The sequence below is a fragment of the Quercus lobata genome, chromosome 5, assembly GCF_001633185.2.
Source record: "Quercus lobata isolate SW786 chromosome 5, ValleyOak3.0 Primary Assembly, whole genome shotgun sequence".
Lineage (NCBI taxonomy): Eukaryota > Viridiplantae > Streptophyta > Magnoliopsida > Fagales > Fagaceae > Quercus > Quercus lobata.
The window spans coordinates 81,417,327-81,433,541 of NC_044908.1; the positions used below are offsets into that span (position 1 = coordinate 81,417,327).

Genomic DNA, 16,215 nt, shown 5'->3' on the forward strand with positions numbered 1-16,215 from the left:
GGGTCGACTGGACAGGCCTGCACCCCAAAAGTGAAATCAACACGTGGACACAAAAAAGGGGGATGGAACACTAGTATAAAAGGAGAAGAAAATAAAGCTCTTGGGGGGAGAGAACTCTGGCTAAAAAAAAGAAAAGGGGTTTAGCTAGGGAAACCAAACCCGCCCATGCAGTATTTCCTGTAGGAACTACTACTAAGCAGATCATCTATGCCCAAGGCCATACCTTTGAAGCCCACTCTCTACAAATGATATTGTGAGGGCCTCTTTTCGTACGAGCCCAATACTGTCTTGGGATCGTAACAAATTGGGCACCTACAACTAAAATACGGTCATTATTTAAATTTTCTTAAGTTTTACAACAACAAAAATAGTATATATTAAAAAATAAATTATAAATTATTGCTCATTATTAAGTTTTGGAGAGAGGATCAATATAAAACCCATTTTTTTAATACTAATTCATATACTTACAAACCAAATAGATAAAGTGTATCTATTAGTGTCTCTTGTTGATGGAATCTTAATATTAGTATCCATAAATGACATCAATGTTGAAAAAGGAAAAAGAATAAATAATTATAAAAAAATATGAATGGTAAAAGCTTGGGTTTTAGTCTTCTTACTATCTATTATTATAGAGAGGGAGCTTTTAAAAAAAAAAAATTGGACCATTTTATACAGAGGGAGCCTGATTACATCTTGGAAGGAGATCAATATAAAACTCATTTTTAAATTTAATTTATACACTTGAAAATCAAATAGATAAATTGTACCTGTTAGTGTCTCTTGTTGATAGAATCTTAATATTAATATCCTTGAACAACATCAATGTTGAAATGGGAAAAAGAATAAATAATTATAAAAAAAGATGAACGGTAAAAGTTTGATTTTGGCCCCCTTACTATCTATTATTATATAAAGGGAGTTTTTATTATTATTATTTATTTATAAATTTTTAGAACAAAAAATTTGGACCATTTTATATAGAGGGAGCCTGATTACTTTTTCAAGGGAGGATCAATATAAAACTAATTTTTTTAAATTAATTTATACACTTGCAAATCAAATAGATAAATTGTACCCTTTAGTGTCTCTTGTTGATAGAATATTAATATTAGTATCCTTAAACGATATCAATGTTGAAAACGGAAAAGAATAAATAATTATAAAAAAAGATGAACGGTAAAAGCTTGCGTTTTAACCCCCTTACTATCTATTATTATATAGAGGGAACTTTTTTTCAGAAAAAAAATTGGACCATTTTATATAGAGGGAGCCTAATTACAATAAAATAAGGAATAATCTAGATTGAGACAATTGACTCCTTAGAAACTTCCTATAACCTTCTTCACCCTTTTAGAGGGATACTGCCTATACAACATGAGTTTACAACCCATTACAACATTTTTTCTATGTCTCTAACACTCCTCAAACTAGAGAATATAAGTAATATAAGTCTAGTTTGGAACATATAGACTCTAAATGACTCCTAAATAATTCTTTGGTAAATATGTCAACAAATTGGTTTTTAGACTTCAAAAACAATATAGTAACATGTTCACTTAAAATACTGTCTTAGAAAAAGTGGTAATACACAGTCATAAAAATTGGCTTTATTATCAAAAACGTATGTATGAACATAAACATAAACATACACATTATTGGTTACCAGGATAAATGAGAGGAAGATATTATAATTTTAAATCTGGATAGTATGTAATATATTCCTTCTATTTTCAAAGTGTAGAAGGTTATTAAAGTAAATAATCAAATTTTAAATATCATCAAATCACATAAATGTTGAAAGAATCTTAATATTAGTATCCTTGAACGACATCAATGTTGAAAAGGAAAAAGAATGAATAATTATAAAAAAAGATGAACGGTAAAAGCTTGGGTTTTAGCCCCTTACTATATATTATTATATGGAGGGAGCTTTTTTCTTTAGAAGAAAAAATTTGGACCATTTTACTTAGAGGGAGCCTAATTATATTTTGGAGGGAGGATCAATATAAAACTAATTTTTTTTTAGTTAATTTACACACTTGCAAATCAAATAGATAAATAGTACTTGTTAATGTCTTTTGTTGATAGAATCTTAATATTAGTATCCATGAACGACATCAATGTTGAAAAAGGAAAAAGAATAAATAATTATAAAAAAAACAAAGATGGACAGTAAAAGCTTGGGTTTTAGCCCCCTTACTATCTATTATTATATAGAGGGAGCTTTTTTTTAGAAGAAATTTTTTGACCATTTTATATAGAGGGAGCCTGATTACAATAAAATAAGGAATAATCTAAATTGGGACAATCAACCCCTTAGAAACTTTCTATAACCTTCTTCACCCTTTTTAGAGGGATATTGCCCATACAACATGAGTTTACAATCCATTACAACATTTTTTTCTATGTCTCTAATGCTCCCCCTCAAGTTAGGGCATATAAGTAATATAAGTCTAGTTTGGAACATATAGACTCTAAATGACCCCTAAATATTTCTTTGGTAAATATGTCAGCAAATTGGTTTTTAGACTTCAAAAATAGTATAGTAACATGTTCACTTAAAATACTGTCTCAAAAAAAGTGGTGATACACTGTCTTAGAAATTGGCTTATTATTGAAAGAGTATGTATGAATATAAACATAAACATAACCATTTTAAAAAATTTACCTCTAATTAGTTACAAGGATAAATAAGAGGAAGATATTATAAATGTAGATCTGGATAATATGTAATATATTCCTTCTATTTTCAAAGTGTAGAAGGTTGTTAAAGGAAATAATTAAATATTAAATATCACCAAATCACATAAAATATTTTATTGTCTTTACTTTGTATAATATTACATTCTTTTTTATAATATACTCTCTTTCATGTACATTTATGTCTGATTGTTTTAGGTATGGTTGAATAAGTAGTCCTCTCGATAAACTCTCTTGCCTACTTTGGATGGTGCAGGCACCTTGGTGAAGTTTTATTCATAGATATAAGTCGCTTAAGTCTAATATCATCTTTCTCATTAATGATTGGTGCATTCCTCTTTAGATTTGAAAAAGTCCAAAATTTTGAAATGGAAAGATTTTCCAAAGCAATGGTGGTATATCTATATACAAATATAGTATGATATCTTCCTTGACTTGTAAACGTAGAAATACATCCTCTTCCTTATAGGTATATTGATGGCAGTATTGGAAGCAAAGAAAATTGGCAGTCCAATCTTACGATTAATCACCTCATCGAAATAATTAATGTGAAGGATATCACATTTATCTTTTCATTATTATCCCAATTTTTATCATACTTTTTTATTTTTTTATATTCATTTCCTTGAAATGAATGGAATGCCAATAGAGCATGCCTGGACAATATTGGACACAACGGCTCTAAAAAAAGCACACACTACTTGAATTCTAGAAGAACCATACGCAGCAACTTGAGCCTCCATTCAGAGGATACTTCCAACTTCATCGAACATTCTCCATGTAGAACCAAGGAGTGTGGTGATAGCCACAGTCTAGATGACGCTCCTAATTTAAGCCAAAATGATGAGCACAGTGATAGCATCTTTGATGAAGGATGGTTTTTTATATTTTTATTATTTTTTTATAAGAAAACATTTAAATGAAAGTAGTATGAACATAAAAAGAGTATATGTGTGTGTGTGTTTATTTATTTATTTTTTTAACTAAAAAACATATGTTATTTCTTATTTAAATATAAAAAATGAGAATATATGAGGTTATACTCACTAATAGCATTAGATTTTTAAAATGTTGTTGCTGTTATTATTATTGTGGGCACCTGAGGACTGAGGAAGGGATTGTTGAGCTGTTATCATTATTATTAAGGCATCATAAGCTTGATGAGGGAATCCACCCGAGGAGGAGAAGAGACAAAAGACTTTTGGGAGTTCTAGTTGGGAAGGACAGGTTGTGGAGAGAGAATCATGGAAGGTAAGGGAAGTTTCTAGTGAGAAGTAGTTTACTGCCTTTGCATTAAATGGCTGGCAATAGTTTTATCAGTTGCATCGATGAGGAAGTGACTTGAACAGTAGAGATCACAGCTAAGCAACTCCTTCTACCACCCTCATCAGAAGTTGAAGGGAATTTGGGTAGGTGGAGATGAGGGGCCAAGATATGAAGTGCTGAGAAGTATATAAGGAAAAGGAAATTCTAGATGAAGGGATCTGAAGAAAGAGAAAAAAAAGAATAGAATCTAGAACAAGAACATAGACAGAAGAGAGTGAAAGTGTATTCTTCTGTATAAGATTTGCCTTCTTGAGCAAGCTTGTAATAAGCCTTATATATACTCAAACTTTGATTTATAGTCATTCTTACCCTATCCTTGTCCTTAGGCTAAGCCCCTCCTTATATTTAACCTACTCTCTTACAAATATCTATTGATTTGGACCTGCACAAACCCCACTACTCTAAGTGGGCTTGGACTGTTTAATTTTTGTGTCCTTATAATTATTATTATTGTTGTTGTTTTTGTCCACATAAAGTAACTATCCTCCTATAGATCAAGTGAAATAAATCCAATAATTAATTATTTAATAAAACGTCCGTTCACTTTTTAGTCAATCTCTCACACTAATCAGTTTTGAGTTATATTCTTTTTTGATAAAACAAAGTCAACTATCTCACAATTATTTGCTAACAAGAACAAACTAACAACCACTATAATTAAGAAACGACCCAAAACAATATACCATCCATTAGTCAACTATAAAAATAAAAATTTATATTCAATCATAAAAATAATGATCACTCTTTTAACCTATGTATTAAAAGTATAAGTTGTATCCCTGACTTATGGAAAGTAGTCTCTAAAAAATTGTCCAATTTTTGGCCACCCCTCAAATTTTGATATTTCATGAAGAGAGAAAAAAGAGTGTAGAGGAAGAACCTCAACCTACTATAGGATGATGGATGTAGATGATAACTGGATTATAAAATTTAGGTCTGGTTTTTTAATTTGAAATGATAAAGAGTTTAAATTATTTTTATTTTATTTTATGCATGTTTATTAATGAAAAATACTGCCATACACAAGATTGAAATCATGTTCTTCCCATCATTAAGTGATCGGTGTGAGTGAAGAAGTTCCTCTTCTTTCCTTGAAAGAAAAATAGATGCCTATACTTTTTTAGCGTAGTAAGAAAAAATTAAAAAGTAAATTCTTTTTAAAGGTTCTCCTCTTTTCCCAAAAAACCATATGTATTGGTACAATGTTGATGTTAACTAAAGCTTATGTTCTTGATGTAATTATATCTTTATCTTTATCTTCTTATTTTTTAAAACCTTTTCCACATGCTTTTTTTTTTTTTTTTTTTTTTCCCACATGTATTCCCCTCAAATCATACACCTAGGAGGAGTTGATTCCAGGCCTCTACCTATACAAGGTTACTTAACATTAATTTATTAAATCGAAGAAGCATCGATCTACCATTCTTTTTATCCTTCCAAGGTAGTGGCTTAGCCTGCCAACATTTCATCTATTGGCCTATTATACTTAGGGTATTCACATATCAGACCCTTGGTATTAAGGCTAAGAAGATTTAGATTGAGTATTTTCGTTCTTATTGGTAGTTGAAATTTAGGCTTGGAAGAGCTAGCTTAAGTATTGTCATTATTATCGTCCTTGTCATTGTTATTGTTGCTTGTTTTGTGTATGCATAACATTGCCACATTGGACGAATGAAGCTTATAATTTGCTTCAAATGAAAGAATCCATATTCCCTTATTTAATTTTTGGAATTTTTGTGAGGAACGAAATCTACTATTTAAGGGGATTCCCCTGTTTGGGATTCTTATTTTTTTGGTTCAAAAATGCCCCTACACTCCTATGTTTAAGTAGAGACAAAATTAAAGGACAATCCAGTAAAAATACATCTTTAATTCTCACTAAAACATTGCCTAAAAAATAGGGTTACCCTCCTGTTGATTTTTAAATTTTTATCCACTTATAAATTATATTTTCAAAATAAAAATTATATATATAAAAAATAAAGACACAAGTTTTTTTTTTTTTTTGCTAGTGCATATATATATATTTATATATATAAGATGAGTTCAAGTTAAACTTGGTGTTACTATTTCAATTGTGTCAATTTGATCTCTAACCTTTCAAAACCGTGTCAATTTAGTCCTTGCCATTATCTTTTGGATGAAAATTGATTATGTGTCTAATGGCCAAAATTAAAATTTAGCTTCTCTTGATGTGACAATAAACTTAAATTTTATTTTAACCGTTTGCCATGTCAGCAAATTTCATCTAAGATATAACGGCAGAGACTAAATTGACATGATATTGAAAGGTTATGGACCAAATTGACACAATTGAAAGATTGTAGACTAAATTGAAATATGGTGTAAAGGTTAGGAACCAAATATGTAGTTTATCAATATATATATATATATATATATATATATATATAAAGCTCTTTTTTGAGTAAATGTTGAGGATGAGAAAACGTTAAACTTTTCTTACATTACTTTTAACAACGGAATAGAATTCGTGTCAATGTTTTATCATTTTTTTCCTTACTAAATTAAACCTCTAGCACTTTACTCATTCCTTTTTTTACGGCTTATATAAATATTAGTGGGCTCCTTGTATTTATTTCTTTTAGGTTATTATAACCCATCTCATAGTTTTGTTGTAGGCAGAGCAAAACTATACACTATACAGTGATCTTTAACGGGTGGAAAGAAAAAAAAAAAATGATATTGTGCTATACGGATGGAAAAAAAAAAAACAAGTCTGGAAAGCAACTAATAAAGAGAGAGAGAGAGAGAAAAAATTTATAGTATTAATTAGATAATGCGGGGAAAATGAATAACATTCAATGATATTTTTTCAACCGTTAGATCTTTAAAAAATTTACGATGTAAAAATGTGTAACTTTATAAGAGCTACATCAGGTGTAACTTAAACTATATATATGTGTGTGCGCACGCACTTGCGTGCATGCACGCGTGTTACAATAAATGAATTAATCATTACTTGGTTTACTTTTTACATTTCTTTTATTATACATTAATTACAAATTATCATATTAATAACAGAGAAAAGTTAACTAATATCTTAAGGGAATTGATTTAAGAACTATTTTTAGAAACTTTATTTGGGAAAACAAAAAAGTAACTAACATTTTTTACAATTTTTTATATTTCTTATTCAAGTGGTATCAAAACTTTCTTAAAATAATTCATTAACAAATACCTTAAGAGTGTCCATTAACCCTTAATAAAAATATATTAAAAAATCACAATTGTTTCAAATTCACCGTTGTGAAAATAATTGGAAAAAAATTAGGTGTTCCAGTTAAAGAGTAAGATAAGACCGTTAAAGTGCGTGAGTTTCTAACGTACGTGATTACTTTCGTTTGTGCCGCCTTTGCTCCATTCGAAACCCTATCCTACTCCTATAATGAATAGTATTATAAAAGAACCTCAAAACCCTTGTTGATTTCTTGAAATGTGATATGTCTGAATTCATACAAAAACCTTTCTTGTGATCAAAGAAACTAACATGAAGAACAGAGAGTCAGTGGCAGAGTCAGAGGCAAGTATGTACGGCGATGTAGAAACTTGGGTGAGAGGCCCATTGCTAGGCAAAGGAGCGTTTGGGTCTGTATTTCTCGCCACTTCCAAGAAACCCAATTCATGCTTTCACTGCTTCCCTTCAACCATGGCTGTCAAATCTGCTGAGGTTTCCCTTTCTGCTTCGCTTCAAAAGGAAAAAGAGGTTCACAACAACGTTCAAGGCTGCCCTTTTGTTATTCACTGCTTTGGTGAAGAAATCACAACCCAACAAAACGGTGAGAATATGGTTTAGAACTTGTTGCTTGAGTATGCTTCTGGAGGAACCTTGAGCGATTTGATCAAGAAATCAGGAGGGGTTGGTTTGCACGAGTCTGATATTAAAAGGTACACCAAATCCATGTTAAAAGGGCCTAGTCATGTTCATGATTGTGGTTACGTACACTGTGATTTAAAGCCTGAGAATGTGTTGCTTGTGAGTAGTACTAATGAAGGTTTTGTGGCAAAGATAGGGGATTTAGGGTTGGCTAAGAGATCAGAGCAGAGAAAGAAGGGGAGGTTGGTTTACTTGAGAGGCACGGCATTGTATATGGCGCCTGAAACTGTGATAGAGAATGTGCAAGACCCTAAATCTGATATTTGGGCTTTAGGGTGTGTGGTGTGTGAAATGCTTACCGGGAAATCTCCTTGGGATAGAGACGAAGAGTTGGATACAGAGGAGCTTTTGCGTCTTATAGGCAATGAGCGTGAATTGCCTAAAATTCCAAGTGGGATTTCAAGGGAGGCGAGGGATTTCTTGAAGGCTTGTCTTGTGAGGAAACCCATGTTCAGGTTCACGGCGGAGATGCTGTTGGATCATCCCTTTCTCGCTGGTGTGGATGAACCTGAACTACCAGCTGTTTCAAGTTCTTCATGGACTGAAGCTGATTTAAAGCTTTGTGATTCTTCTTTTTCAGATGATGATGATTTAATCTCTTGTTCGTGTTCAGAGGATGATGAAGATTTTGGAATAAGATTGGTTGTGAGCTCAGATGAGGAAGCGCCTGTTGTTGGTCAGAAAAGGAGAAGGGTTGCATTTCATGATGACAATAAATTTAGGACAACAGCACAAGCTAATTTGAAATTTCCTGCTTCATTCGTACCCGTTGGAGCTTAATTGTATATTGTTACAAGATCTTGATATAGTAGTCATAATATGCTATAGGTAGTAGGCATTCAATTGTACTTATTCTTGAAATATAATCCAATCAACAGCACCCAATTTTTGCAAAATCATGCTGCATTTTTTTCCATTACTGTTATGTTTTTGTTCTTTTTATTGTGTTCTTGTTTGACTCCTGATAGTTGAGAGAATCTATATACTTAGCTTGTTTCCCCTAATTTTGTATAGCGACATTCCAACCATGGCACATAGCATGTGCAATCTTGTATGATTTAACAATTAAGATCTCTATCGCTTTTCTGTCCCAAAAAAAAAAAACAATTAATATCTCTGCTGTGAGTTCCTTTTTTGGTAAACTAGGAGCTCCCACATATATTTGGAAAAGATTAAAAAATAAAAGGAAACAAGAGAGAGAGGGAGTATTAGAGGGAACTATTTTCTTACTCCTAAAGAGTGTTCTGTTTCTAAATTAGGCAATTGCAGATCAGTCTCAAGTTGCCTAATTAGAAGAGGTTTCAGTAATTACTTCCTTCCAATATTATCCATGCTTTCTTCATATTGAAACTGAGACAAGAAAGATAACTTAGTATTTTGTAGAGGCATGGGTGTAAGGATCAGTATTGGCCGATACTAGACATGTATTCCATTTTATTTGGGTAAACAAAGATGATTTTAATCCCGTGTTCTACATACCTGGACTTACTACACACTAACTGCTTTTAAAGAACAATAATATTGCAATCAACACTAGTTTATGAAAAGATCATTTTGCGTCAATCTTTATAATACCATGCATCTCAAAAGACTAAATAGTCCAGTTACAAATGTCAGTGTTTTTATCCCTTCCATGACCATTGACCAAAATCAATCTTTTGCTAAAATAATGAATTTTTTATAAAATTATATGGCCACACTACAATATCAAGATCTAAACCATATTTAGACCAAAAGCTCAGTTGAAATTCTTTGCAAGTATTGCATGAAGAAGTGTTCTAAAAAGAGATGGAAAAGAAAATGAAAGTTACCTTCTCCAAGGAATGCAACCTTTTGACCTGTAACTTTGGGATGACTCGATTATCCTACCTTTGTGATTGCAATAGAAAATATAAACTTTTATTCTAGGTTGTGAACAGTAATAGATTTATGGCATATAAAATTTATAATTGGCAGTTGGTATTAAGGCTCAGAAGAGATAGCTTAAGAATTGTCACTATAATTATCCTCATCATTCTTATTGTTGTCTATCTTGTTTATGCTGAATGGAGCTATAATCTGCATGACTTCAAGAATTTTAAATAAATGAAGGGAGCCATATTCAATTATTTAATTCCTGGAATTCTTGTGAAGAACACATCAATATGTGCGAACGTTAGGGAGACTTAGATCCACCTCTCATATTGCAGTAGAGTTTCCTGTGTTCTCAGGAGGTTCAAGTGCAACATTTCTCCTCCAGCTGTCATAACTAACCTTGCAATCTCAAAAATCAGAAATAAAAACTGTCAGGATATCATCGAGAATCACATTGCTGGACAACGTATCACAGTGTGTGACTAACTTGGGAGTGATGATGCAGATAAAACCTACCCTTCAGCTATGTCCATGCAAACATCGACCCTCTCAATAAGACTAGAATCTGAAGAAGCTGAACGAATCTGGCACTTAGTTCATATAGAGTTTGCTATCCGAAATCCCAGTAAGTTAATAGATAAGAACAAGTGCCTTAAAATCAGGCAGACTTAGTGCTTTTATAATACTTAACAAATTCCTCTTACAGATTCTCTTATCAAAACTTTTCATTCTCTGTTAAAAGTTAAAACTCTACTGAGCATTTCATAAGCAAAGCACATCTTTTTTTTTCACATTAATTACTGAATTTTGATTTAATTATTAATAAACATGAATCAGTTCGCAATGAAAGAGTTATAATTAACAGGAGAGTGATCTGTTTCTAAACCAAGCGCTTGCAGCCATCAGTAACACCTTGCCTGCCTAATTAGCAAAAGGTTGAGGCTTTGAGCAACTACTTTCTTCCGACATCATTTACAGCTTTCCTGGAATTGAACCTTGATAGTATCTATTTGAAAAGGGATAAAAAGGAAGACAAGAAATGGAAAACAAGGAGTGGGGTAGGGGAGATGACCAAAAATAAACTGAGACAATATGTCGTAAGCATGTCTCGCAAGATCAACATGAACCAATTTAAGATTATTATTTCACTTGGAAGCCTATTTGTTTATAGATTTTTCATACGTGAAAAGTAGGATCAGTTCTGCCTCCATAGAAGGTTTTGAACAATAATTTTTCAATTAGATGCTCTCAGTTAATTGATATATGTAACTGATTCTCCTCCAAGGAGAAACTATTTTCACCTATCAAGGGCTATTCCTTTTTGATCTTATGAAAATCAAATTTATTAGGTACAGCCAAACTAATGATGATGATGATGATTAACGTTTCTTCTTTTATCTCTACATTCATTCTGCCCCTCCCTGCTTCTCATGGCAACTATAGAATAATGCCTAATCCCACAAATCCTGCACCTATGAGGTGTTGAATCCCTAACCTCTACGGCTCCACCTTAATTGGTAGTGACCTCTCACCAATTTGGGCAGGCTTAGCCTGCTAATAGTCATATCTTTTGGCCCGGACTTGCTAGTTCCATCTCAAGAACTATACTGCCAAAGCCTTAAAACATATTCTTTCGTATATGTTTCTATATTTAACCACATACTCAGAAACCGAAACTTTGGAGAAGTTAATAAATCAGAAAGTGCAGTAGATGACGCTATACACTAACTTGAAGGTGTCTTTTGAGGAAACCCATGTTCAGGTTATGGCTAAGATGCATCTTATGAGGAAGACATATCAGCTGTTCCTAGTTCTTGGACTGATACTGAATCTGAGTTTAGTGGTTCTTCTTATTCAGGTAATTGGTGTTTGCTGTCCGATAATGATTTGTGGTCTTTTCCATGTTCAGAAGATGTTGAAGATTTTTTAGTAAGATTCGTAGTGAACTTAGATAGATGATAAAGTGTCTGTTGTAGCCTGTAGGTAAGAAAAGGAAAATGTTAATGGTGCATATTTGTAGTTCCAACCTCATCATTGCTAAGTACTTATAAATTTATTAGTTTGTGAGAGAAATGCTCACCAGTCCTTGAATGGTTTGTTTGGGTTGCAAGTTGCAATGTACTAATAGTCCACAAATTTGATCCCAATTCCAAATCTAACTCAGTAGTCAATTCTTGGAAAGTGGAAACAGCATATGACCCTTAAAACACGTTAGTTGAATTCTCCTAAAGAAGACTCAAAATTTTCCAGCATATGACATTATGACCCTTAAAACACGTTAGTTGAATTCTCCTAAAGAATACTCAAAATTCAAACTTCGACCATATATAAATTAAGTTTGAGTAGACTCTTTTGGTTGGGGAGATAGAAAAGTGAGAAGATAAAAAATGTTTTAGTTTTCTACCATGTATGTTAGGTATAAAGATGAAAAATAAGAATAAATTTATTTTCTTTGGCTCCCCAAAAAAAAAATAGAAAAAAGAAAAAAAGAAGAAGAGATAATGAAAAAGATAATTTGTATGAATTCACTTTAATGTCTATATTACATAATATATAATAAGTAATTTTTTTTCATCATCATATAAAAAAAGAATTATTATTAATTAAATTAGTAAAAATGATATCTTATAAAAGTTAATGCATCACACCGGAAAATATAGAAAATTCTTATCTTATAAAAAGTGCTTCTATCGATAAGTTTTTTTATTTTTATTATTATAATTGTTAGGTAATATAAATGAAATAAAAAATAAACATAGAGAGAGAGAATACATACAGAACAGGAGAGAGAGAGAGAGAGAGAGAGAGAGAGAGAGAGAGAGAGTTCTCAGTTCTTTCAAATGATATATTGTCTGGAATTAAAAAAGTAAAAAAAAAAATATATATATATATTTTTTTTGAGCAAAAATATAAATATATATATATATATATATATATATATATATATATATATATGTGACTGGTAGAAAACAAGAAAAATACTAGATAGGAAAGAAGACAAATTAGTGGAAGAGAATCTAATTCATTTGCCTTCAAAGTCCTGTGTTCCTCTTCATTCTCTCTCCAATCCGGAGGGATTAGTTTTCAAAACAGAGCTAGATTTTTTCTTAGGAGACTTCCAGTTCCAGCTATTATAAGTTTATTGATTCATGTTAAGATCTGCACTACAAAAATCTCTTGGCCATTCTCACTTGAAAGCTACAATCATGGTAATGTACAACTTCAAGATCGAACATTTCCTTTTTCCACAGCTTTCTATTTTCTGTTATCTCATTGTGATCACCTATTTCTTTTCTATACTAACCCCATTTACATTTACAAGTGCTATATCCTTCAACTTCACTAGCTTTAGTTCTTCTGACTCTAACATAACATATGAGAGAGCTTTCGCTGAAAACCAAGTCATCCAACTCACAGGCAACAGGCTCACTTTTGAGTGGTGGGTCGAGCCACATATTTCAAACCCATGAAACTGTGGGACAAGGACTCTGAGGAACTCACAAATTTCACCACCCATTTTTCCTTTGCCATTGACTCGCAGAAAAGAAGTGAATATGGAGATGGGATTGCCTTCTTCCTTGCACCTGTGGGTTCAAAGATTCCTCTGTTGACCAAAGGGGGTAGTACTATGGGTTTTTCTCGCGACGACCAGGCATTAGACTCAGTGGATAATCCTTTTGTTGCAGTGGAGTTCGATATCTATAGCAACGACTATTTGGATCCCCCTGGGGAACATGTAGGTATTGATCTGAACTCCTTGAAATCTGTTGCTAATATTTCATGGTTTAGCAATACTGCTATTAAAGAAGGGAAAATAAATGAAGCTTGGATTACTTATAATTCTAGTTCTTATAATTTGAGTGTGGTATTCACTGGTTTGAGAGGCAATGTTCCAGTAAGGCAGTTCCTTTCTGCACATGTTGATTTGAGTCAATTCTTACCTGACATGGTCACATTTGGATTCTCAGCCTCAACAGGAAATTCTTCTGCAATCCATACCATTTATTCATGGGATTTTAGTTCAAGTTTGGAAATTGATGAAACCACAACCAACCCAAAAGATCCAGTATCAAGCCCAAATGTTCCAGCCCCCAAGCAAAGGAAAAACAACACATTGGGGTTAGCCATGGGGCTTGGTTTTGGTGGATTTGGTTTGGTTGGTGGGTTGGCAATGGTGTTGTCTTCCTTGCGGAAGAGGAACAGGAGGGATAAAGGAGAAGATGATGATGTCCTTGATGATTACATTGATGAAGAATTTGAAAGGGGAAGAGGACCCAAGAAGTTTTCATACAATGAATTAGCTCGTGCGACAAATGATTTCAATGACAAAGAAAAGCTAGGCCAGGGAGGATTTGGTGTGGTTTATAAAGGGCTTCTAAGGGACTCAAACACCTATGTAGCTGTTAAGAGGGTGGTAAAAGGGTCTAAGCAAGGCATAAAGGAGTATGCATCAGAAGTAAAAACCATCAGTCAATTGAGACATAGGAATTTAGTGCAACTCATTGGCTGGTGCCACGAAAGAAAAGAACTCTTGCTCGTTTATGATTTCATGCCTAATGGAAGCTTAGATTCACATCTTTTTCAAGAAAGTGTATTGATATGGGAACTGAGGTACAAAGTTGCTCAAGGCTTAGCCTCAGCCTTGCTTTACTTGCAAGAAGAATGGGAACAATGCGTATTGCATAGGGATATAAAATCTAGCAACATTATGCTTGATTCAAATTTTAATGCTAAACTTGGGGATTTTGGGCTAGCCAGGCTTGTGGACCATGCCAAAGGGTCAACAACCACAGATATAGCAGGCACCAAGGGCTATATAGCTCCAGAATATTTCACAACTGGTAAGGCTACCAAGGAATCAGATGTTTATAGTTTTGGAATTGTTGCATTGGAGATAGCCTCTGGAAGAAGAGCGATCAACCACATGGCCATAGAAGATCATCAGGTAGTCACAGAGATGTGGGTTCGGGAGCTCCATAGAAGAGGAGAGTTGTTTGAAGTGGCTGACCCAAGGCTAGGCGGAAATTTTGATGAGCTACAAATGGAGCGTTTGATTATAGTTGGGCTTTGGTGTGTTCATCCTGATTACAACCTCAGACCTTCAATAAGGCAAGCAATTCAAGTCCTCAATTTTGAAGCTCTATTGCCTCTTCTCCCATCAGATATGCCTGGGCCAACATAGCTTGCTACAGCAGGGAATAGATTTGTCTTTTCGCTTTTATTGTTTGATGATGCTATTGATTCTTGGGGATGAATCCAATCTTCAGGACGGTTTTTTTTTTTTTTTTTTGGCTGTTTTTACATGCGCACATTCTTGTTGTTGTTAGAATTAGACTTGTTTTAATTAACTTTTTTATTAAGAACAATACTTCCTTTCTTTAGTGTTTTCTTTATTTTTTGTGTGTGTATTGAATGAATAATAGAGTAAATGTGGAGAGCATATTGCCTACAAAACTTGTTTTAATAAAGTGTAGGGATGGGATTTTGTATGTGAAATTTAGTATAATTTTTTCTTCTCATTGGCTTGGGTTGTGTTGTGTGGGTTTTTTTTTTTTTTTTTTTTTAGTTTGGGCATGTTATTGAGTTCAATGTTCCGACTTCCGAGCACATTAATTGACACAGGCCTTGTATTGAATATTAAAAATTACTAGTTATTGATTTGTACAATGTGTTGAAAAGTTAGTAAAAAGGTGATAAAATTATGGGTATTGTAATCAATAAAACAATTTCTTTATTATCAAATGAAAAGCAAAAAAAAAAAATTGCCAAGGATCTGGTAACTGAAATGACATCTCCACATGCACAAAGTGTTTGGAGATTTAAGTAGAAAAGGGTTCTAATTACTAGATTAGTAGCATCTTGTAGTTATCTCTATAAGAAATGAAAAACAAAACATTTCTAATAAAGAACTTGAAACATTGACATGGCAAACGGTCAAGTCTTGTTGGGGTCGGGTTGTAGGTCAAAATGGGTTGGATAAAAAGTGCCATTTTAAATGGGTTAAAAATAGGTCGGGCCAATCATGTTGTGAGTTGGGATAGGTCAACCCACATTTTTTTCACATGAAAAAAAAAAATGCCAAATATTTAGAAAGAATGAATTAAATCAATCAAGGAAATGAATTGCACCTAATGTTTTGTTTTGTTTTGTTTTTTTTTTTTTTTTTGGGGTTAAGTGGACACCTACTATTATTAGACTATTTGTGTTACTATTATACATGTAAAAAAAAAAAAAAAAAAAAAACATAAAACTAAAATCAAGCAAATTGTGCACCTTATAATCCTTATCAAATTCCCGTTAGAATTTACCATTTCTCTTATCAAAACTTGTAATTTTTTGTTCAACTGAATTTCCAAATACCATAAAGAACTCTATGCGAAACATATGTAGCTACGCCTCTCAATTAGTCCATTCTCATCAAATTTTCTTGTAGC

The 16,215-nt window shown here is 32.8% G+C and overlaps 2 pseudogenes; both read left to right on the forward strand.

Moving 5' to 3' along the window:
• Positions 1-7,540: 7,540 nt before the first annotated feature.
• Positions 7,541-8,707, forward strand: LOC115991274 (annotated as a pseudogene).
• A 4,076-nt stretch (positions 8,708-12,783) lies between these two features.
• LOC115989175 lies at positions 12,784-15,149 on the forward strand (annotated as a pseudogene).
• The last annotated feature ends 1,066 nt before the right edge of the window (positions 15,150-16,215 follow it).